Source organism: Phascolarctos cinereus, unplaced genomic scaffold, assembly GCF_003287225.1.
Source record: "Phascolarctos cinereus isolate Bilbo 61053 unplaced genomic scaffold, phaCin_HiC Scaffold_4;HRSCAF=312, whole genome shotgun sequence".
Lineage (NCBI taxonomy): Eukaryota > Metazoa > Chordata > Mammalia > Diprotodontia > Phascolarctidae > Phascolarctos > Phascolarctos cinereus.
The window spans coordinates 602,594,652-602,621,353 of NW_027555847.1; the positions used below are offsets into that span (position 1 = coordinate 602,594,652).

A 26,702-nucleotide genomic window follows, 5' to 3' on the forward strand; every position below is an offset into this window, starting at 1 on the left:
ATGAATATCTGCCATATATTCAGTATATTTCTTTAAGATCATGAAAGATGGGGGCAGCTAGGTGGCGAACTGGATACAGCACTGGCCCTGAAGTCAGAAGGACCTGAGTTCAAATTTGACCTCAGATACTTGACACTTCCTAGCTGTATGACCCTGGGCAAGTCACTTAATTCCATTGCCTAGCCAAAAAAAAAAAAAGATCATGAAAGATGACCTCTACATAAATAGACAAGCAGAGAAGTGGGCGATTTTTTTTATAGGAGATGATCATTCCAGCAGCAGGAGCACTGAAAGAACTGAATGCCCTCACCTAGCCCCTGCCTTTTTTCCACTTAACTGTGCATGCTTTTTAAAAAATTCTAGTAAAGAATACATTTGTCAGAATTAACATTATTTCTCATAACCACCTGTGGTCCACCTAGTTATTATGCTTCCTGATGTCCCTCTGTTTGTGGCATGAAGGCAGAAATGGGAGTCACACAGGAGAAAACAATCTTTCCTGGAACAGGGCTGAGAGCTCAACCCTTAGCCTGGCCCACTGTTAGAGATGTGTGCTCCCTAAATAGGGGCATAAAAAAAGTAACTTCATAACTTCAATTCTGAGGGAGGAAGCCACTATGAATGGGTTTATGTGATAAATCCACTCCATGGATAGGAGCCTGAGAGTAACCAGATATTACATATACATGTTTCATCCACAAATAGAATGTAAGCTCCTTGATGATAGGAATTGTCAGACTACAAGCATCTATTAAACACTTACCATGTGTGCCAGGAAATATGCTAAGCATTGGGAATACAAACAGGAAGAATGATAGTCCCTTTCCTCAAGCAATTGATAATCTAACGGGAAAAGACAACATATAAAAGGTAGCTGAAAGGGGGGAGGTGGAAGAATATCTGATGGAGAAGTCCTAATTTCAGCCTGGTGAGAAATGAACAGGTCTTGGAGCTTTCTACAGATGAAGGTTCTGGGAAGAATAATCCAATCAGAGGGAGGAGCCATAGAGGCTGAGGGTTATTCCTGCGTGTGAATTCCAAGGTTGAAATACTCCTCTAGGAAGCATGATTTTCAGGGGTAGGGGTGTTAGATGGACAAGTCTGGAGCATAACTATTATCATTCCCTTCCTATAACCACCTGGAACTCTGGTTGGAAATCAACAAGTTTGAATGCAAATGGAATGGAAGCCTGAGGTCATTGCAGGGGGAAACTGGGAAGTAAGACATGTTGAGTCCATGGAAGCCACCTTTTGTCTTTGAAACCAGCACCTAGCATAGTTCCTGAAACAAAATATGCACATAACAAATGCCTGTCACTTAAACTGGGCAGGAATAACAGCAAATTTTAATCTTCCATCTTTCTTCATTAATGGCATCTGCTACAAGTGAATAACTTCCCATCAAGGGTAACAGTTTCAACTTAAGGATACAACAATATCATCAAGTAATTAGCATCTATTAAGTCTCAGTAGGTTTCATTTCTAGGTATTGTAGCCTTTACAAATTTATATTTGAGTTTACATTTTTCTCCCTTTGTCCCCACCCATTTCTACTGTTTGTTTCTACATCCTGAATTTTCTTCAGGAAACAATGTGGCAGACTGGGAATCAGTAGAAACATGGACTCATATAACAGCTCTGTTAGGCAACTTAGACAAGTCACTTAGACACTGAATCCATCTTTTCATCTGCAATATGGGGACAACTATTTACATCAAAAGATTGTTGGAAAATATTATGCAAACTTTGAAGTGATAATATAAATTTGAACTACCAAAACTTCCACAGACCTAAAATTAAGATGTTGCATAATACCATATTTCTCTGACAAAGAATTACCACATCATAGTACCAGAGGCCTTTGCTTTTCTTTGTAGGTAATACAGGTCAAAAGAACTACACAATTTGATTTTTCTAGACAACTAAATGGTCAAATCCTACTGTACATTTGTAGGTTTTTTTCCCCCAATTTACAGTGAAGAGCAAAGGAATGGAAGGAGACGTTATATGTTTTTGTTAAGAGAAACAGACGGTGAAACAAGAAAAGTGTTAAATGTGTGGACCAGCAAGTTTTGATACAAAGGTTCATGAGGAATTTAAACTGCAATTTCTGCTCACTGTATTTGACCTATCTTTGTTCCTCACACCTTTGGCCATCACTCTCCAGGAGCAGACAAATGCTCCAATTTTTTCAATATAGAAAATAGTAAAGTATTAGAACCAAATGGAGTCTGGCTCAAGATAATCATGCTCAATTTCATCAAAGCAATTTGGCACCGACATAGAAATTCACTACCAGTTAGCTGACAAGATTTCATCAGCCTGTTTGAAAAGCAGTGAAATAAACACAAGCTGAGAGACAAAGAAAACAATGTAGCAACTGTCAAATAGAATATGCAGAACAACATGAAACATTCTTCTGCATGAAAATCTGAAGCCATTAATTCACAAAAAAAATAAATGTGCTGTGGAAATGAATGAAAATTATAACTACGTGGTAAATCAGCTTTCATTGGGCATTCACTGTTCACACTGAATGAAAAATAATTCAGAACCAAATACCAATGGAGTAGTAAAAAAAAAAATCACTGAACTTCATGGAATAGGATTAAATATATTAAGATGTGCAGTGGAATTGAGGTGATGCCTCGTTTAAACTTTTTAAAGCAAATTCATCATACATTTGGCCTACTATAAAGGAGTGGGTCAGGTGAGCATGCCCTTTCTGTCATAGTTCTGTAGTTAGGTATTTGCACTTTTGTTTTCTAACCAGTGGAGTGACATTGTCAACTTCTCAAACCATCCATTTTATGTTTTGCATTAAGTTAAAGCAGACTACTGTTGCATGGATCATATTCTATGGTTCAGATACACAATACAAGGACATGTGACAGGACAGGATCAGTCACTCGAATTAGCTACACTCTCTCTACCTAACATCAGAGAAAGGACTCCCACAAGAAATCATCTTTTTATAGAAGAGCACAGGGAACACATGTAGCTTATCCTCTTGTCCATGAAACTTTTTCTCTAAAAGAAAAAAGGTATAACTGTATTAGCTGTGGCTTGGCAGGGATTAATTCCAAGTCTGAATTCAGATTCTGCCAGTTTTGAGCCTGTGTGACCTTGAGCAAGTCATTTTATTTCCATAAGCCTCAGTTTCCTCACTTGAAGAATTTGCACTTAAATGGACTTAAGTTTCCTTCCAATTCTGAATCTGTAATCTTAAGCATTTCAGCAAGTTTAAACCATTTTTTCCCACCTAAAGGATCCTAAATAGTGTCCAGTAATTTTTAGTGTAGCATTAAACTGTAATAGCTTAAACTGCTATTACATATTACAGCTAGAGTAAGACTTTTAGGTCAAACTGTATGGAGCTGGAAGGGACCTGACAGATCATTTATTTTAAATCCCTCCATTTTAAAGATGAGAAAACTAAGGCCCAAGTTAAGTGACTTATCTAAGGTCGCAAAGCAAAATGTTGCAGGTGCATTTTAACATAGGTCTTCAACTAGGATCAATGATCTTTCCCACTTTACCTTGCCCCTCCCCTTCCTAATTTTAATTGGTTGTATGTTAACAGATGGCAAATGACTTGTTATTAATGTGTTAATTTTTCCCAACTCAATTTAGGTCACTAGCTTATTAGGACAAATATCAAAATGAATGCAAAACCTATAAGTATAAGAGATAGCACATGAAACTAAAACAGCTACAATGTGAACTATTTTCATTCGTCCCCAACCTCTCCCCCACAGGAATTTGATGTAAAATAAAGTGAATATTGGCACAGAGCTTAAAAATTCATGAGGGAGAAGAAAGTAGTAGTAGTAGTAGTAGTAGTAGTAGTAGTAGTAGTAGTAGTAGTAGTAGTAGTAGTAGTAATGGTGGTGGTGGCGGCGGTGGCAGTGGTAGTCGTAGTCATAGTAGTAGTAGTAATAGCTGTAGTAGTCATAGTGATAGTAGTAGTAGTGATGATAATGGTAGTAGTGGTAGTGGTGGTAGTAATGGTAATAGTTATAGTAACTGGCATTTATACAGTACTTTAAGGTCTGCAAACCAGTTACATATAAAATATCTCATTTAATCCTCACATTAACTCTGAGAAGTAAAGGCTATTATCATTCCCATTTTACAAGTAAGGAAAATGAATCTAAGTGCCTTACTCATGTTTATACTTCTTACTCTTTATACTCCTTCTTAAATGATATAAATTTATTGCCATAACAAGGATTTAGAGCTATATGCAAATCTTACAGGCTTAATCCCCTTAAAATCCAATCCCCTCATTTTACAAATGAGGAAACTAAAGCACAAAGAGATAAAGTTGCTTATCCAAGGTCACATAGATAGTAAGTGTTTGAGGTGGGATTGGAATCCAAGTCCTCCTGATTCCAATTCTAGTGCCAGGGACCAAAAGCACCCCCGAACTATCTTAGTCAGAAAACATTTAAGTTTTTACTGCCAAGCAAAAAGAGATGGCTGCCAAGGGTAACACCAGATCCAGACTATAACTCATTTGTAATGTCCTGGGGAGAGGGATAGTGGAAGTTTATGAGCTGCATCACTTCATTAAGGAGCAATGGAAGGAAAATTAAGTATAAAGTTTGGCAAGACACCCAACTAAGCAAAGTTATCACAAGAGCATTTAAGGATAAAAAGGAAAGCAACAAATAAAAAATGGAAAAGATCTGTAAGTATTTTTATAACAAATTATTCAGTCAAGGATGGTGGAGCCACCACATTTAGATACAAACACATCATGGTCCTGGATGTCTTTCTTGAGGAAGTAGAAAGAACATCAAATTAAACCAAGATGGAAAAAGAAAATGATTTAGACTATATCTATACAGAAGAAGTCTATACTGAAGTTATTTTGTTTTGAGGGCACTGAAAGATCACTTCTCAAGGTAGATGAAAAAAAAGAAGATAACAAAGATACAGAAAAAAATAACAGCAATGCACACACACATTTACATACGTCTGTGCACATATACATACACACTTGCAAATACATGGCTATACATATACACATGTACGTATACGTATATGCACTTATATACATGCACATGCATATATGCTAATACTAGATATTTTATTTCATCCCTATATTTTGGCTATCCTTCTACACTGATGACTCATTGATTTTGAGGCCCATTGAAGCTCTCAGATCTTTTCCCAAGCTCCTGAGCATGCATCCTCCTTCTGAGCATTAGTGAAGTTGATTTTTGGAAATTAGGTGTAAGAACTTATATTTATGCCTACTGAATTCTAGAATCATTCTAGTGTTTTAACCTTCAAGATATTGTGGATCCTGACTGTCATTCTATTTGTCCACTAGTCTCTCCAACTCTGAGTTATCAATAAACTGAGTGTCAGCTAAGCCTTTATCTAAAGTCATTGTCAAATAGTGCAAATGTCGAATAGCACAGGGCTAAAAGTCAAATGTCAAATAGCACAGATCCTTAGGGTACGCTCCACCAGAGATATTCTGCACCAAGTTGATTTTGAACCATTTATGACTATTTTGAGTCCAGCAATTCAACCCGCTTCAAATCTATCTAATTAAGCTATCATCTATTCCACATATGTCCAGTCCTCCCACAAGAATAATGTGAAATGCTCAGTGAATACTGTGCTAATAAATATAAGTAAACTATCTCTACAGCATTCCCCTGTTTAACTATAAAAGGGAAATAAGGTTAGCTTGTTATGACCAGTTCTTGGAAAAAATGTAAATATCCCAGTAGGAAGTTGTTATGCCCACTCTGCCTCCCAACGTTTCTATCAAGGACATCCTAGCAACTAGTTTCTCCCTATTAGTGAGAAACAGGTCTGGAGAAAAATTTCCTGTGTAGGCTTTCAATTTTTGAAGTATGAAATTATCATTTAGATAAGTCAAAGAGTTATTAGCAATTCTGCTTTTTGCGGAGAGAGCTTCAGCAGATGTCCAGATAACTGAAGCTTCTCATCACTACTATATCATGCTGCTGTGCAAGGTTTGTGATCTGTTTGCTGAATTCCTCCTCCATTTCCTCTTCCTGTGTAGGTGGTCTATAATATATACCAACAGCAAAATTATTTCTATTTATCCTTTTATTGATATCTACACAAATAATTTCATGGTTCCTCCTTCTGGTTCCCAGATTTTCTCTCAGTGATACCTATGAAACTCAAATTTGCCTCTTTGCATTAAAATCTATTGTCCTTCATGTTTTCTACCCTAAATCTTAGGCATTTGTGTATACACATCTAAGGTACTGGATTTGTTTTTCAGATTTTTGTCTCCCTTGTACTTCTTCTGATTGTTGCAAATGCTGTTCTTTCACTGTAGCCATAATCTGTGCACAGTGGTTCTCAAAGTGTGGTCCAGATAATCCTGGGGGTCTCTGAAATCCTTTCAGAGGGCCTACAAATTCAAAGTTAGATTTTATTTCTAATATGGTAAATATCTATAAATATAACTCACATAAACAAAAATTGAGACAGATCTTCAACAATTTTCTATAGTATAAAGAAATATTGAGAACAAACTTTGAGAACCACTGGTCTATTTCACTTAACAGATATACAACTTTCTGTTTAATTAGACGGCAGCCCAATTGTCTAAGATCTGTTGATATTCAACTTTAGCAGTTGGCCAAATAATGCTTTGTTCTCAATTTAACTGCTTATATATTTACATAGCTTCTACATAGAGATTATAAACTCCTTGAAGGCAAGCCTAGGTCTCCTGGTTATTTTATAAACACACAGCACTACAAGCACTTGTGGCTCAGTCCTTTTGAGTCATGTCCAACTCTTTGGGACCCCATTGGGGTTTTCTTGGTAGATGCTGGAGTGATTTGCCATTTCTCTCTCCAGCTCATTTTTTAGATGAGGAAATGGAGGCAAACAAGATTAAGTGACTTGCGTAGGGTCACAGAGCTTCGAAGTGTCTGAGGCCCGCTTTGAACTCGGGACAAGTGCTCTTCCTGACTCCAAGCCTGGCACTCTATCCACTTTGCCACCTAGCTGCTGCCCTACTACAAGCACTACACAGTGCAAGTCACCGAGTAGGTGCTCAAACTTGGATTCAATATGTGATTGAACATTCACCCTATGGCTTACATAGTATTCTGCATGAAATAAGCACTTAACAAATTTGCTTATTGACAATTGTATATGCAATTCTCTTAAAGGAAAACTGAGCATACTAAGAAAATTTCAGAAAACCAGAGGTTGTATTGCCATTGAGAACATCCTACTCCCATTTCTTTCTGTGGGCCCGAAGATAAAAGTGCCTTTATATTCTCCCTGTGGATGTGAATATGAGACTAATGAAGATACTGAAATATGTGACCTGAATAAAGATAACATTATAATACAAGTAGAAGAAAAGTAGATCATAAATCTTTCATAACTGCATTGTAAAAAATGATAAGATAGTTAATTTTAGGGGGGGGAAACATGGAAAGACTTGAATGAAATAATGAAAAATGAAGTGAGGAGAACCAAAAGAATGTTATATATGGTAATAGTAATGTTGTTCAAAGAATAATCGCAAACAAACAAGTTATTCTAAGTACTACTAATTATTCATATCAATATAAAGGAACTATGAAGGAAGATGCTATCTACCTCCAAACAATGAAATGATAAATAGGAATATGCATAATATGGTTTCACATATATTTATAAATCTGCATCAAATGTTGGCCTTCTGTAGTGCTGGGTGGGGAGGGAAAGAGGGAGACATTTTGGAGTTTAAAATGTAACAAAAAAAATTAAAAAATAAAATAAATATATGAAATGAAAAAAAGCCCAACTATAGGTAGCAGATGAATTCTTAACCAAAGAAGGCACAGAGATCTGTAACAGATCATTTTGATTCCATGAAATTAAAAAGCTTCTGTGTAAACAAAATTAATGTATTTGGGATAAGAAAGTAAGTGGCTGATTGGGAGGGGGAATTGTATCACATTTCTTGGATAAGGGTTTGGTATACAAGATATATTGATAACTAATAGAAATATTTAAGGTCAAGTGCCATTCCCAAATATATAATTGGTCAAGGTATAAGAACTAAGAGTCGTCCCCCCCAAAAAAAGTTGCACACTCAACAACCACATGAAAAAGTTTCAAATCACTAATAATAAGAGAAATGTTCAAACAATGATAAAGTCTTTACCTCACACTCAAAAAAAATTGTTAAAAAAGACAGAAGATGAGAACAGTCCATGCTAGAGAGGTTGTGGAATTAGCAGACACAGTAATACATTGTTGTTGGAACTAAAAAAAAAAAATTGTACAACCATTCTAACAAGCAATTTGGAATTTAGCAAATGAAGTAGCTAAAATGTCCATACCCTCTGACCTAGAGATTCTACCAAAAGGCATATATCTTAAGGAGGTTAATGAGAAAAGAAAGGCTCCATATACCCCAAAATATTTACAGCAACATTTCTTGCTGTAGCAAAGAACTAGAGACAAAGTAGATGCCCATACATTGAGAAATGGATAAACAAATTGTGTTATATGAGTGTAATTAAATATTACTGTGCTATCACAAAAGACAAATATGATGAATACGAAGAAGCGTGGAAAGACGTAGGTGAAATGATACCAAGTGAAGTAAACAGAGTCAGGGAAAATATATATACAATGACTATTACTTAAACAGAAAGAACAACCACAAAACACTCAAAATTGAATGTTGCAAAATGATACAGAACAAAAAGCCCCAAACAAGAGATATAAGATGGTGTCTTCTCCCATTTCTTTTCAGAGGCAGAGAGTACACAAGAGTGAAACATGGTATTATAATATCAGTTTTTTTTTCAAATTATTGATTATTAAATTTTTTCTTCTCTTCTTTTTTAAAATTCCCTGTTATAAGGGATGATGGAAGTATATAGGAGAAATCTGGGTAATATAAGAACAAAAGATATAAATACCAATTTTAAAAAGAAATTTTCAATACAAAATTAATTCCTTTGCATACTCAAGAAAAAGCAGGCAGGATCTCCAATACAATATTGAGCAATATTGGTGACAACTGGCATCCTTGTTTCATACCTGAAAGGTATGGGGAGGTCTCCAATTTATCCCCCATTACAAATAATGCTTACTGGTGGTTTTAGATAGATGCTTTTTTTTTTCCAATTTGAGGAAAATTTCATTTATCCCAATAGTTTCAAGTGTTTTAATAGAAATGAGTGCTGAACTTTATCGAAAGCTTTTTCTGTATCTATTGATACAATCACGTGAATTATTTTACTTTTATTATTGATGTTAATTATGATATGTTAATAGTTTTCCTTATGTTAAACCATTCCCAAATTTCTGGTATAAATCTCACTTGATCATAATGTATAATCTTTGTAATATATTGTTATAATCTTTTAGCTAGCAGTTTATTTAGGATTTTTGCATCCATATTCATGAATGAAATTGGTCTACAAATTTTAATTTTCTGTTTTTACTCTTCCTGGTTTAGGTATCAGTATCATATTTGTTTCATAAAAGGAGTTTGGTAGGATCCCCTTCTCTTTACCTATTATTCCAAATAATTTATTTAATATTGGAATTTAGCTTATCTTAAATGTTTGATAGAATCCACTGGTAAATACATCTGGTCTTGGGGCTTTTCTTTTATGAAGCTCATTTATGGCCTGTTCAATTTCTTTTTCTAAACTAGACCTATTTAGATATTCTATTTCCTATTCTACTAATCTAGGCAATTTATATTTTTGTAAATATTCTTCCCATTTCCCTTTAATTGTTAAATTTATTGGCATATAATTGAGCAAAATAACTCCTTATAATTGCTTTATTTTCATCTTCTTTGGTAATATATTCACTCTTCTCATTTTAAAAATTATTTTGGTTTTTTTCCTTTTTTTAAATCAAATTAACCAATTGTTTATCTATTTTGTTTTTTTCCCATAAAGCCAACATCTAGTTTCATTCATTAATTCAATGTTTTTTTCTCTCAACTTTATTAATCTCACCTTTAATTTTTAGGATTTCCAATTTAGTGTTTAATTGGGGATTTTTAATTTGTTCTTTTTCTAGTTTTTTTGGTTGCATACTTAATTCTTGGTCTGTTCTTTCTCTATTTTATTGATGTAAACATTTAGAGATATAAAATTTCCTCTAATCACTGCTTTTCCTGTATCCCATAGGTTTTGATATGTTGCCTCAATATTGTCATTCGCTTTAATGAAATTATTGTTTCTATGATTTGTTCTTTAAACCACTCATTCTTTAAGATTAGGTTGTTTAATTTTCAATAAGTTTTATCATATGTTTCCTTGGTCCCTTATTAAATATAATTTTATTGCATTATGATCTGAAAAGGATAGTTTTAATATTTCTGCTTTTTTGTTTTTAACTATAAAATGTGTATGTATTAATATATGGTCAATCTTGGTTAAGGTACTATAAACCACTGAGAAAAAGGTGTATTCCTTTCTATTCTCCCCAGATATCTATCATATCTAGTTTATCTAAAATTCTATGCATTTCCTTAAGTTCTTCCTTATTTATTTTTTAATTAAATTTATCTAGTTCTGAGAGAAGGTTAAAGCCCTCTACTATTATAGTACTACTATCTATCTCCACATTTAATTCATTTAACTTTTCTTTTAAAATTTTAGATGCTATAGTATTTGGTACATATAGATTCAGTATTGATATTGTTTCATTTTCTACAGTACCTTTTATCAAAATGTGTTACCCTGTTTATTTCTTTTAATTAAATCTGTTTTAGCCATAACTTTGTCTGAGATCATGATTGCTACCCCTGCTTTTTTTGCATCAGATTAAGCATAATAAAATCTATTCCAATCCTGCATTTTAACTCTGTCTGTTTTTCATTTTTAAATGTGCTTCTTGTGAACAATATATTGTTGGATTCTGATTTTTAATCCCTTCTGTTATCCATTTCCATTTTATGGCGATACTACCTACATCCAGAGAAATAACTGATAAATAGAGGTTTGTATAGGATAATTTTTATTTTATTTATTTATTTTTTGCCTAGGCAATGGGGTTAAGTGACTTGCCCAGGGTCACACAGCTAGTAAGTGTTATGTGTCTGAGGCCAGATTTGAACTCAGATCCTCCTGAATCCAGGGCCGGTGCTCTACCTACTGTGCCACCTAGCTGCCCCCTAGAATAATTTTACATATGTATACCTATTTGTGTCTAATAGTAGCCATCTTTAGGGCAGGAGGGGAGGGAAGAAAAAAAAAGAAATTTACATCATAATTTTGTTGTGTATTTGAAAGCAATTGCAAGTTGTGCATAGCAGATTTGCAGTTTCATGTACAATCATCTTTTTTATTGTACTGCTATGGAAATGCTTTTATTCCATATATTAAAAATAAAGAAAAATCAGACAGAAGAATAGTGACTTGGGCATTTAACTACAGACTACCATGATGATCAGGTTCATGATGAGGACAGAAGAATGAGTAGTGCTCCTTTGTGTTCTAGTACTACAAGAAGGCAAAATTCACTGGCAAAAACTCAGAATACCAATAGCCTACCTACTGGAAATAATTCAAGGCATATGATGCTAATGACTAAAATGAGGAAACCACAAATGCACATGAAATGGGTGAAAGATACGAATGCTTTCATTATTCACTTGCACAGTATGATAATAAAATTGAAAACAGATATTGCTAGTTATAGGCAAGGCCTACACACTGCTTTTTGTTCACTGTACCCTCAACTCCATGTCATACTGCAGATGAGTAGAAGTCAATTATAAGAAATAAAAGCTAAAAATAAAGGTTTACTAAGATCTATACAAGGAAAAGTTGAGGAGTCTAAAGCTATTTAAAATATTCATTGTTGTTTAATCATTTTTCAGTTGTGCCCAACTTTTCAAGACTCCTTTAGGATTTTGGGGGGACAAAGATATTGGAGTGCCTTGCTATTTCCTTTTCCAGTTCATTTTACAGGTGAGAAAACTGAGGCAAACAGGGTGAAGTGACTTGCCTAGGATCACATAGCCATTTAAGTGTCCGAGGTTGGGTTTGAACTCAGGAAGACATGAGTGTTCCTGACTCCAGCCTCAGCACTCTATCCACTTTATTCACAGATGCCACACACTGGAAGTATTTTCTGTCCCTGTGCCTATCTCTCTGATTCTTCTCAGAATCTCCATTTTAAGGAGGATTCCCAGGCCAATCATATCTTCATTCCTTTCCAGGCCCTTACTCCTATCTCCTCCAGACCTTCTCTAAATTACTTTCATGCTAACCAGATTTATAAGAATGCAAGTCATTCCTCCATTGGTAAATGGTCAAAGGATATGAAGCAGTTTTCAGACAAAGAAATTAAGTCCATCTATAGTCATAAGAAAATACACTCTAAATCACTACTGATTAGAGAAATGCAAATTTAAAAAGTCTGAGGTTTCACCTCACTTCTATCAGATTGGCTAAGATGACAATAGGAAACTGATGAATGTTGGAGGGAAAGTGGGAAAACCAGAACACTAATGCACTGTAAGTGCAGGTGTGAATGAATCCAACCATTCTGGAGAACAATTCTGGAACTATGCTGAAAGGACTATAAAAGTGTGCGTACCCTTTGGTCCAGAAATACCAGCAACACTGCTAGGCTTGTATCCCAAAGAGATCAGAAAAGGGAAAAAGAACTATTTGCACAAGAAAAATTTCATAGCAGCTTTTTTGTGGTAGTTAAGAACTGGAAATTGAGGGGATGCCCAGTAGGGAATGGCTGAACAAGTTGTGGTATATGATTGTGAAGGAATAGTATTGTGCTATAAGAAATGTCAAGCAGAATGATTTCACAAAAATCTGGAAAGACTTATATGAATGGATTCAAAGTGAAGTGAGCAGAACCAGGAGAACATTGTACATAGTGACAGCAATATTGTACAATGAAGAACTATGAATGACTTAGCTATTCTTAGGAATATAATGATCGAAGACAATCCCAAAGAACTTATTATGATGCATACTATCCACCTCCAGAGAAAGAACTGATATTGTCAGAATAACGACTGAAGTATATTATTTTTTACTCTTTTATTCTTTTTTTTTGTTTCAGTATTCTTTTAAAAATGACTAATACAGAAATGTTTTACATGAGTGTACATGTATAACATATATCGGACAGCTTACCATCTCATGGAGGGAGGAAGGGAGAAGTGATAGAATTTGGAAATCAAAACTTTACAAAATACACCCAAATGTTAAAAAATTGTTTCAAACATGTAATTGGGGGAAATAAAATGTCTTAAAATTTTTAAAACTGAAAAAAATACCCTCATGCCAATTAACTTTATCTTCCCCACATCCCTGCCTTGATCTTTCCCTTGATCTTTTTCAGCTTCCTTTTAGAAGTTACCTTCCCCCATTAGAATGTAAGCCCTTTGAGTGTAGGGAGACTATCTGCTTGTATTTGTATTCCCAGAGCTTATCACAGTGCCTTGAACATAGTAAGAATTTAATAAATGCTTGCTGACTTGACTTGAATAAGGTACATAGCCAATATGTCAGAAGTGAAACTTGGACACAGGTTTTCTTGATTTAAGGAGTCATTATCTATCACAACAGTGGTATCAAACTCAGATAGAAATGGGGGAGGGAGTGTTGTCATTAATCCACACATAAGGACACACAATATGTGTCCCGCCCAACACATATTGACTTAGCTTTAAAATGTAATATTATCTACACTTTACTGTATTTTTATTTATTTTGTTAAATATTTTCCAATTACATTTTAATCTAGTTGGTCCACACTTGGGAGTACTGTGGGCCACATATTTGACACTTCTGTACTATATCATATTGTTTCTTTACCTAATAGAACCCTGTAAATATTAAGTACAGGACTCATCAACCTAAGTCAGCTTTAGAAAGTTACCTTATCTCATCAAAAAGGAGGAAAAGTATTGTTTGATGCTCTCAGATCACATGATAAAAAAGTGTGAAACAGATCCTTAAGTGCAGCCTTTTGACTGAATCCAAATTTTACAGAACAAATTTGGTCAAAAGGCCACATGTGACTGACCTCAAGACCACAGGTTCCCCACCCTGGCCTAAAATCTACAGAAATGCTTCTGGAGCAAGCAGAGATCACTTCTCTAAGTAACTATAAAAGAAAAAGAGGACAGCACATTCATACCCCTGGATTTGTCAAATATAAATAAAGGCAGCTTACCTCTGCAAGGTAACTATGAAATGGTTAAAATGTAGGAGTGGAATAAAAAGGCTTCCCATGGATAGCAATCGTTTGAACTTAGCCAACAATATAAAAGCAAAGAATTGTTCACTTACATACACTTGTCTGTAGAGATACAGGAGTTTATTGATGGCATTTGAAGACCAGCTTCTCACAACAACCATAATTACAAAAAAAAAAAAAAAAGTTATCATTGAGGAGCCCAGGCTTTGTGAATAATGTAGACAATATAAAAAAAGTAGTAGAAACTATGCAAAATATCATTGTATGCTGTAAAAAGTTAGCCCCTGCTACAATATTTAGAAGATCTGGTGGCTGGAATTATACACCAGAAGCTTACCATCTTTCATGAATTAATAGATAAAGAATCCATACAGAATAATTACAGATCTGAGTATCCTTGAGAATGCAACCAGTAAAATTTCCACTCTGCTACCCCAGCCAATATGCTACTCAGATGCAAATAGATTGCCCAAGGGTCCAGCAAGAGCTAAATACAAAGGGTTCTTCCCCTATTCCTTTTGTAGGACAATACCCACAGCCTAGCTCCCACCAGTCAGGATTTGATCCTTCCTGGCTGGTTTACAATTTCACCCAGACCCCCATGGAAGGTATCTAAGAGTCCCCACACCACTCCGACCTTTTGATCCACCTGATCTATCAGATGTGAACTGGGAATATGGACATTAGTAACACCTGAATAACGAAGGAGTCATCAAATACAATTTTTCTAGTAAGATGGTGGACCAATTGTTTTTACCTTTTGCCAGGCCATTGCTCCATAAGGTTCAATCAGTCTTACATATGCCCCGTTGCTATGCTCTTCACACCCATCCGGGCCTTGAGACCTACTTTGAATCTTAACTGTGAGGACCACTGGTCATTTCTGCTTGCACTTCACCTAAACTTTTATATGTGTTGTCTCCCCTAATTGGAATATGAACATACTCAGAGTAAGGATTGGTTTTGTATTTCTATTTCTATTGTATTTCTATTTGTATTTGTATTTCTATTTTTCTATTTTCTATCCTATGCACTGAGCTAACTGCTTAGGATACAGTAAGTGCTTAACAATTGTTTTCTTCCACTCTTTCATAAATTCAAAATTTATTAGAATCAGGGCATTATTACTGATGAAGATTTTTTGATGACCACTCAGATAACTTTCATAAAATTTTAAGAATGATATTTTAATTAGTATTGATCCATACCAAATACCCAACACCTCTAAATTGTGTGAAACAAAAATTTTCAAAATGAAATACTAGCAGAAGAAATCAAAAATTGAAGAAATAGGATGAGGTACAAAATATCCCTTCCCAGTCAGTCAATAAACATTACTAAGCATCTACTTACTATGTGACAGGCACTGTAATATACATACTGGGGATGTAAGCAAAGAGGCAAAAGACAGTCTCTGCCCTCAAGGAGCTCACAATCTAATGGAGAAGACAACAAATAAATAAATACATACAAATAGGCTACATACAGGATAACAAAATAATTAAAAGAGACATGGCACCAGAGTCACAAGGGGTTGAGAAAAGCTTCCTGTAGAAGATGGGATTTTAGTATGGACTTGAAGGATGCCAGGAATGGCAACAGTTAGACATAGGAAGGAAGAGCATTCAAGGGATGGGAGACAGCCAGAAAAAATACCCAGAGCCAAGAGATGGAGTGCCTTGTTTGTGGAACAGTAAGGAGTCTAGTGTCACTGGATTGCAGAATATGTGATGGTATAACATATAAGAAGAATGGAAAGGAGGTGGGTAGAGGGATTAGGTTATGAAGAGTTTTGAATATGAAACAAAATTTTGTATTTGATCCTGGAAGTATAAGGGAGACACCGGAGTTTAGTGATCAGTTAGACCTGTGGAAATTAGGAAAACCACTTTGACAGCTGAATGGAACATATGGGAGATTTAAGACAGATTCATCAGCAGGCTACTGCAATATTCTTAAGCATGTGCTAAGCATGATGTATTACACCAGGACAGTGGCACTGTCAGAGGAGAGATGGAGACATATTCAAGAGATATATTCAAGATGAAACTGGCAGGCATTGACAACTAATTGGCTATATGTAATGAAAAATAATGAGGAGTTGAGAATGATGCCTAGATTGTGAGCCTGACAAACTAGAAATATGGTGTTGGCCTTGACAGTAGTATGAAAATTAGGAAGGGAGAAGATGGGGGAAAGGTGAGTCTATTTTGGACATGTTAAGTTTAAGATGTCTACTGAACATCCAATTTGAGATGTTCAAAAGGCAGTTATAGACACAAGACTGAATGTCAGCAGGAGTGCTTAACATTCATGATTTTATTTGATTCTCACAGCAACTTTATGAGATGTTCTATAAATACTATAATCCCCATATTTCAGATGAATTAATTCAGGCAGAGAAGTTAGGCTAGAAAGGTAAATTTGAGACTCATCAGTATACATGGCAATTAAATTCGGGGAGCTGATGAGATCTGCAAAGGGAGAATAGAAGTATAAAAGGAGAATAGAAGAGGGCCCAGGATAGTAATAGAATCCATAAGACATCTTCAGTTAGATGATATGCCTGGATAAGGATCCAGCAAAAGAAAATGAGGAGTGGTATGATGTGCAGGATGAGAACCAGAGAAAAAAATAACAATAAGAGGGTGATCAACACTATCAAAGGCTACAGAAAGATGAGGAATAATGAGGACTAAGAAAAGGTCATGGGATTTGGATACAGTTATTCCATTTTAGAGTAAAGAGGTAACATATTCAGATGTGCATTTTAGGAAAATCACTTTGGTGGCTCTGTAGAAAGAGAGAAAAAGTAGGGAGACAAATAAGAGGTAATTGCAATACCTTAAGGTAAGAAGTGATGAAAGTTCTGCAACAGTTGCGCAAATGAAGAGTAGGAATTATATATGAGAGATGCTGAAGAGATACAAGTGACAGGATTTGGAAACTGATTGGATGTATAGGTTGAGTAAGAGGAAGGAATGACAGTGAAACTGCCAACCTGGGTGATTTAGCTGATTTTTTTAATGATAAATTTTATTTTCATATTTATAATCTATTAATTATCATCTTATTATCAGCCTATTGTTCCAGCTTCACACAATCTTTTAGGTACCAATTATGTCATCCAAGGTATTGCCAATCTCAATTCTTGCCAGAAAATTTAATTAACTTTTTATCTAGGCCTTCAGAGTTATTGATTTAAAAAAAAGTCAAAACAAATCAATTCAACTATTGTAATTTACTACCTTGTAGGTATTTGAGTAGAAGAGGAAAGACTATTCTAAGCACTTACCTGTGAAATTTGTGATGTCATGTAATAAATTGTCATAGTCATTTTTATGCAGGTGCAATTGGGTTAAAATAAATTTCAGGTAGTCTTGAAAAGGAAAAAATGATTCTTTCCTCAACTATATTTGGCCTAAGAGTTATGTAAAAAAGGCTAGTCCTACACCAAGAAGGCAGTATAGTAGATGGAGTGCTTGGATTTGGACTAAAAGTCCTGCTTCCAGCATTTACTAATTTTCTAACCCTAGACAAATCATTTAATATTTTTCTGTCTCTGTTTTCTTATTTGTAAAATATGGTTGGTAATAAAAGTACTATTGCCGTCAACACTTAGTTGTGTGAATCTGGATACAAGTTAGCTCCTCTCAGATTGTTTCCTCACAAATAAAACGGGTCTAATAATAACACTTACTTTCCAGGGCTATTGTGAGGACAAAATGAAATAATATAAGCCAACTGTTTTGCAAATTGTAAGGCACTACGTAAATGCAAGCTACTATTGGGCAACTAGGTGGTGTGATGAATAGAATTCCACACCCAGAGTCAGGAAGACCTGAATTCAAATCCAACCATTGACATTCACTACCTGTGTGATCCTGGGCATGTCACTTAAACTCTGTGTTTCAAAGTTTCCTTATCTGTAAATAGAGATCATAATAGTACCTACTCAAAGCATTGTCCTGAGTTTCAAATGAGATAATAATTATAAAGTGATTAGCACAGTGTCTGGCATTTGGTAAGTGCTATATAAATGTTTGCCATTGTTATTATTATTGTTATTATTATTCCCTATACCAGGCTGATGCTCTAAGAATTTACTATTTAAGTATGCTTTATCTCACCCTTAGTAAGGGCAGGAAGCTCCTTAGGCTGCCTTCCTGAGTCACTATCCTGTTAATAGTCATTAACACTGTAACTGAGTGTGGCCCCACTATGGAGAATCAAGAATGATCACTAGGGGCCTCTATGTATCTAAAAAAATAATATTTTGTCCTTATTCTAAGTATTTTATCATATGTAATAGGCTTTTTTATAATTCAGGGAGTAGCTACACTTGTCATGGAAATGTATCAAGGGGAATAAAATTAGTGAAATCTTCCAGTAAGCGGCAAAAAACTTATAAATTTTGTATTGCAATAATTTGACGTTTCTATCACTTCAATGAAAAATTATTCATTCTTTAAATGATAAGAATATAATTAAAGTGACATCAAAAGCAAGTCTGTGTACATTTTGTATAAGCATCAGTACTGAAACCACAAATATAACTTGGAACCTCTATTTAAATTCTCCTTTTCTGAAAGCTTTTTATTGAGCCTATTATGCACGGTGTGAAGAATAAACATACCAGGTAAAAGCCATGACTGAACTGGGCCCATCTGCTAAACAGATTCAAGTCACACTAATGTCCAAATTCCCATAGTACAGCTAAGAAGGTAAAATTATCAAACCCAGTGAGAATGATCAAAACCAAATATAGCTTTAAAATATACTTCTCTATCTAAACAACCATATGATGAAATTTAGTCTCTGTCTGCATTTTAGTCTGAAGTAATGATACAGTGTCACCTAAGAAACTCCTCTTTTTCAGATGGCCATTCTCTAGTCATCTAAGCACCTCTGCCTGATAACAGAACAGTAACCAAACCTCTGTGGGCTGGAGTAAAAAGCCACAAGTAGAATCGAACAAGTTTCTCTGTCCCTAATCCTGTTAAAATGTTTTCTTCCCAAGAAAATCTGATACTGGCAGACATCCAAGAGCACCAGCTCAAGAGGAGTTCAGTAGCAGGGAATGTATTTACAGGAAAACTAAATTAGCCAACACTCGGCTCCCTTTTTGTCAACACCATTTAAAGATGCCATAGAGAAGCTTAAGTAGAGAAAATAGTTATTCGAAGTCATCATTACAGGACTAATATATGTAAGAGTTTCTTTAGTCATGGGCAAGGGATGAGGAGAAGGATCCCACATCTAACAAAACAGAACATTTTTATTTGCCTGTCTTGATTTTGAGGATCCTTTTTAAGAAAGGTTAGCCTGGGTAAAGAAATGCATTGAAGGGCTCAGAGCCTACAGTTACATTTTCGAATATCGTAGGTGCTGTTTTCTAGAGTTTACATTAATACTAGAGTAGCTTATCATTGGTAAAAAATAAAATGAAAACCATTTTGGACACTTTTTTATACATAGTGTTTCTTGGATCATATGACATGCATTAGTGAGAACCCTTTTTACCACCACCCATAAAAATTCTATTCTAGTGCCTGAAATCACAGCTATAATTGAATAATAGCTATAACTAGACTTGAGTCCCAAGGGCTTTATCCTAAGACTTTGCAATCTGGAAGGGGAAAAATTTAACACACATACGTTACTTCAGATTTAGTTAAAAACGGGAAGCTACCTGGGCATTAGACCCATTTGTCAGTTACTATAGGAACCAATTCCCTCTCCCATTCAATTACATTTGTCTTCATTAATTCTTAGATAATTCCACAGCATGAATTGTGAAGTTGATTCAAATTTTTTGTTGTGCTATTTTCCTCAGGCATATTTTAGGCTTAATGTCTCAGGCTCTGAAGTTACTAGTTAAGACTTTGCTAAGTAGGATAAGACATTCCAAAGGGACCTCACTTGGATTCTCTGCTTGGTGGGAGTTCACCTCTACCTCATAGAATTCTTAACTTCAAAGCTCACTTCATGTGCCTCCTATACAAGATCTTTCCTGACCTCCCCTCCCCTAGAATTGAGTGCTTTCCCACTCCACTATATTACTTAGTATATATTTTATATTTATATATTTATTCTCTCAGTAAAATATAATCTCGTCGATTATATAACCAGCAACTGTTTTTTTTTTTTGGGGGGGGGAGGGAGAGATTGGTCTCCATATTCTCAATGCATAGAACAGCACTTGATACATAGTGGATGCTTAATTTTTTAAAAACTGATTGAATTTAATTGTACTGACAATACCTTCCATGTAAACAAGAATACTACTGCTCAATGATGGGGTCCCACACTTTAAAGTTCCCTGACCTTGCTGGAAATTAAGTCTGGCATCAGGGTTAGCTAAAGCAAAATAGGCAGTTTGACTTCTTATGACCCTTATCTTTCATCTGCCATACTACAGCTATTTACCATTCTCATGTAGCATGCCCATGATGCCCTAAGCTCCTCAACCCATCTTTCCACCCTAGCCTTTGCTTCTTAAAAAAGCATCTAACTTCTTTAGTCATTCTTAACATACTCTTCCTTACCTCTTTTGCCCCCTTCACCCAAGACTCTGCCTTCTCATGAGACAGCTAGGTGACCTAGAAGATCCAGCACTTGGAGGGACCTCAGAGGCTATCAATTCCTATCCTCTCATTTTACAGATAAGGAAACTGAGCCCATGGACAGGTAAGTGATTAGCCTCCAACACCACTAAGTGTCAGAGACAGGATTTGAACCTAAAGCCTCTAACTCCAGAGCAAGCCTTCTTTTCCCTCTGTTGTCCTGCTTTCAGAAAACAGCTATATTTTCACAGGAATCTTCTAGAAATAAATACCTTAAGGTGTGACTCTAAAATTTCAAACACTTTAACTGGCCAGTAGGAGACATATATTGGAGGGAGAAGGCCTATCAAAATCCTTGATTAATCTAAAGAACCTTGCTTTATTGACTTATCTATGCTTTATTAACTATAAGAAATAAACTTCCTTTCATCATTAATGGTCTGGTTTGGTTAATTTAAAATAATGGCTAGCAAAGCTACCCACGATGTTATCCATGGATTATTTTCAAAGAATGAGAATATAAAACATATACTCAATAACAAAATAATATTAATTACTACTCCATCTTCTTTTAATGTGATTTAGAAGTACTTTATGTTCTTTTACAGATGACCCTAAAGGGCTTATGATGACTAATAACTGCCATTCAGTGTTACTGAGGTAGACAATAAAAGAAATAAAAGGAAGTCTATATTCACTCTATGCTGTGCAAAAAAAAAAAAGAAAGAAAGAAAGATTTCTTCATAACTCCTGGTATCAAATTGTGACTATCCTATCATAAAAATAGAAAGAAAAAATTCCTGGAAGTCACTTTATCACTTCCTTACAAAGAAATCTAAATAAATTTACAAACATCCAGTAGGGTAAAAGTCTTCCTTTGATAGATCTTTTTTTTTTGTAAACAATCAAATGAGTTATTACTCCACCCCCAATAAATGTGCGATTAACAACTAAGATAACAGGGTTTCCTTCTTGGTTCTGAAAGAATCATTAAAATCTGTATCCAAATGGTTTTCAAACAGCACACATAATGCAGACCACATAAATTGCAACCTAAATGTAAACAAAATGTCGATAAATAAAAAGCACATGTCTAAGGCATATTTTCTTGACTCTATCCTACTGAAAATGTCCTTATTTCCTGCTTTCAGTTTAATCCATCACAATCTACAATTGCCTTTAGTTATATTATCTAATACTTCAGCCACATGTCACTGTCAGTTTATATACATAAAACATTAAGAGCAAAACACGTCTCTTAGAAAGGCAATAGTAGTGAAATCTCAAAACACTGAATAATATTTCCTTTAGTCTCCCCCAAGTTAAAAGCCACATTTTGCTTAACAAGCAACTGAAGGTTGGATAAAGATCTGCTTATTCAGGAGGGCAAATGATGAAAAAAGTCAAAATAATATAATTTAAGTTTCATGTTTAAATTTCTCCACAAAACTAAAATAAAATAGTTAAATGGTTGATGATTATTAATGCTAAAAAGTTCTAGGTCTGAAGCTAAGGCAGCACAAAGTTCAGTAGCCAGAAATAAACATCAGGTTATGCCAAAGCCCCACCTGAAGGAATTTAATAAGCTGTGATGGTTGAAATGGGTCGGGAGCAGACAGACCATCCTGGCATGAAGCAATCAGAGACAGGGGTGGGGTTTCTGTTGGAAAGCACCAGTATGCAACCCATGAAGCAGGGAAGCAGACCCAGAACTGAATAGCATAACAACCTACCTCCACAGGGCAGACTTCTCCCAAACTGAGGAAAAAAAAAGGACTTAAGATCCAATATTATTCTTTCAGTTCCACTCACACTAAAGGTAGCATGGAGGCCTCCAATATTCTTCTGAAAAGAGAACTTGCAAAAGTATATGAAACCAAGGCTCCCTCTCTTGATTCAGCATAGTGGTGTCATGGAAGTGATAACAGGGTATATTTCATTGTTGGTTTTTTTTTCCAAATTAGAGTTAGATCAAGTATATCGAGCCCTGAATCTGTGGGCCAGGTGTCATTGTGGCTGTTGTTGTTGAGTTGTTTTAGCCACGTCTGATTATTCATGACCCCACTTGGAGTTTTCTCGGCAAAGGTACTGGAATGGTTTGCCATTTCCTTCTCCAGTTCATTTTACAGATGAGGAACTGAGGCAAACAGGGTTAAGGGACTTGCCTAGGGTCACACAGCTAGCAACCGTCTGAGGTCAAATTTGAACTAAAGAAGATGTCTTCCCGACTCCAGGCTCAGCCCTCTATCCACTGCACCACCTCACTGCCCATGTGCCATGTACTATTGATATAATTCAGTAACTAAATGCTCTCTGCCCTCAAAGAGTTTATATTCTATCTATGGAAATAATATGTACACATTTCAGTGCATTCAAAATACAAAGTAACTATTAGGGGACAGAAGGAACCATCAGGAAAGGGCTCATAAAGGAAGAGAGACTTATACTACAGTTGAGGCCCGCAGGGGTGGCCTCGAGGCCGCATGTAGCCTTCTAGGTCCTCAAGCACAGCCTTTTGACTGAGTTCAAGTTTTACAGAACAAATCCTTTTATTTATCATTATTCACATGTGGCCTTGAGGCCTCAGGTTCCCTACCCCTGGTAGGGATTATAAGACAAAGAGGTAAAAAGGAACTAATCCCAGACTAGAAAGAAAAGCCCTGCAAAGACATAAAAATAGGTAAAGAAACATTATAGTGAGGGACAGCAAGTAGCCAGAGTACATGAAGAGAAAGGTACAGTGGAAACTGTTCAACCTGGAGGGCTGAACTTGGCATCCATCACTAGAACCAAGTTCAAATACCAGCTCTGCCATTTACTAGCTGGGTCACCTTGGACAACTTTCTTAACCCCTCTGGACCTCATTTTCCTCACCTGTAAAATAAGAGTGTTAGACTGAATGACCTGCAAGGGCACTTCTCTCTCTAGATCTATGATCTTAACTGTAATAAACTTGGAAATGTACACTGGAACTAGTTAAGGACTTTAAATGCACTGCGGATATGTATGTATAAATACACATATATATTTATGCATATGAATGTATTTGATCCTAGAAGCAATTGAAAGCCACTGGAGTCTTTTGAAGAGGAGTATAGCAAAGACCATCACTTAGTAGCTATATAGATCAGAGGCTACTTTAGAACAAAAGAGAAACAGAGTATAGGAACAACTAAAAAGTTCTCTACTTCATTAGAATTCTAGAAGACAAAAAGGCTATGAATTGCTTCCTCTTACTCACCATCCATTTCCTCATTAAGAACTTGGGATTTGGCTTCTATCCCCCATTTCTTTACTCAAATACCTTATCCCAGACTTACCAATGACCTTTCCGTAGTTCTTGTACTTGATTTTTCGGCAACATTTAAAACTTTAAAATCCTGCTTCCATGATGCTCTCTTCCTTTGGTTTCCATAACATGGTATTCTTTTTATTCCCCTTCCTCTGACAGTTTACATGATGTCTCCTCTTCATTGTCCTATCCACTAAATTCAGGCATTCTTTGGGTTCCATCCTTTCTCTCTTCTCTCTTTCCTCTCCCTCACTGATGAATGTATCCACTTGTCTGCTCTCAACTAGTCCTTCTACAGTGGTATTCAAAAACCTTTTTTCTCCAGTTCTGACCAAAGAAAGCCCAGTTCAGTGGATAGGATACCGGACATAGAATCAGAAAGACCTAGGTTCAGATACTCAATAGTTATGTGACCCGGGGAAGGCCATTAACCTCTCTGTGCCTCCATTTCCTCAGTTATAAAATGAAAGAATTCAACTAGATGGCCTCTGAAGGAGCTTTTAATTCTAAATCTATGATCCTATGACCTGTTACTTAAGCCCCAGACTCACAAGTATCTGCCTGACATACTTTTATGGAAATCTTGTCAATATACTATATTCCCATGCTCAAAACTAAACATTTCCCACTCTTCTCTTCTTCAAGCCTTTTGCTCTCCTCCCTACTTCCCTGTTTCTAACAAATTACACTATTACCCATTTCCATTAGCCTGTCAGGCTCAAAACCTTAGAGAAATCTTGAATTTCTCTAATATGACACTTCCCAGTTACAGCCTAATGCTGCATAAATCATGTTGGAGTTATATTCCAAGGACATGGGCTCAAATCCTCATTTTCCCCTTCCTTCTGCTTACTGCCTGTGTGACCTAAGCAAGTCACTTATCCTCTCTGTGTCCCAGTTGCTCATTTATAATATAAGCAGGTCACACTAGATGGACTCTGAGATCCCTTCCAGCTCTAGATCTGTGACCCTGTGAGTTGGTTGCTGGACCCTATGAATTCTGTCTCTGAAACATCTTTCACATCCATCCCCATCTTTTTGCCATGATTCTAAGTCAGACCCTTATTACTTGCAGCAATAACCTCCTCACTGATCTTTCCCCTTCTAATCCATCCTACATACAAGTGTCGGACTGCTCTTCCTAAAGCATAGATTTGATGTTAATGTCCCACTTAGAAACCTTCAATGGCTCCCTAGCACCTACAGAAAAAAGTTTAAAGCCCTGTTTTCAAAGGCTTTCAAAGCTCTGGCTCCCTCTTACTTTCCTAGTTCTACCTCCACCATTCCCCTACATTCTAGCCAAACTATACTTCTCACTGTTCTTGCAACATTTTCCATACTTTCTCAATCATCTGCCTTTGCTAGTACTTCTTATCTTTGCCCAGAGAGTCTATAGCATCCAGTTCTTATGTCCAGCTGATAAAATCTTTCCTATCCATGAAGATCCATTCAAAAGGCTACCTTTTTCCTGATCCTCCCCAATCTGAACCAGATGTGATCTTTTCCCCTATTCAAACTCTACAGCATTTCTTTTGTCTTATATTAGTTATTTGTGCATCTGCCTATCATATTTCCTCTACTGGACTGTAAGGTCTAAGGGCAAAGACCACATCTTAGACTGTGTCTGAATACCCCACATCTTCCTATGTGGTCCCTAGTCTAGCATAGAGTTTTAGACAAAGTAAATATGCACTTAATATTTACCAAGTCAAATATTTATGTTATTTTAATCCTTATCATCACAGAAAAAGCACTAGATTTTAATTCAATCTTACTGGGCCACAAGCCCATAAATTCCTGGTTTCAGGGGACCCTGACAAGGAGTAGCTAGGTGGCACAGTGGATAGAATATCAGGGCTGGATTTGGGAAGATCCGAGTTCAAATCCAGCTTCAGACACTTGCTAGCTATGTTACCCTAGGCAAGTCACTTAACCTCTGCTTGTCCCTCATTTCCTCACCTTTAAAATGAGGGTTATAATAGCACCACAGAATTGTTGTGAAGATCAAATGAGATAATATTTGCAAAGCATATGCACAGCATCTGGTATATAGTAGGTGCTATTATTTTTGTGTGTAACATTAGCTGTTGCTGCTGCAGTCATCACCACCTAGGTTCCATTCTAATGCTGTCATACACCATGTGACTTAGTAACTTGAACTCTATATGCCTGAATTTCTTCATCCACTAAATTACGGAACTGAACTAGATAGTTCTCTAAGGTCCCTTTTCCACTCAGATTTCATAATGCCATAGCTCAATGAGGCAGTGGAAATGTACAGAGGCAATGTACAGAAGAAAGAGCATTGCCTTATGAAGTCAGAGGGCCTGAGTTCAAATTCCACCCCTGTTGCTTATTAGTGATGTGTCCTCAGGCAAGTCACTTAACATTCCTAGGCCTCAGTTTGCTCCTTAATAAAATGAGATTGCATCAGATGGACTCTGACATTCTTTTCAGCCTTGGATTTATGATCCTAGGAGCTATGCTACAAGTATCTCTAGCTTTATGGAAGAGATGTTACAAAAAACTTAGTCACTAAAGAACTTTGATTTTTTAAAAAAATGAACCCTATTTTCCCCCAACCAAAATTAGACTACGATGGAGAAATAAAGACTTCACAACAAAGAGTA

At 36.0% G+C, this 26,702-nt stretch overlaps 1 protein-coding gene across 1 annotated transcript in view; it reads right to left on the reverse strand.

Moving 5' to 3' along the window:
* The window catches only part of RSPO2 (R-spondin 2), a 259,264-nt gene that overhangs the window by 70,609 nt on the left and 161,953 nt on the right, over positions 1-26,702 (reverse strand). The window lies entirely within an intron of this gene.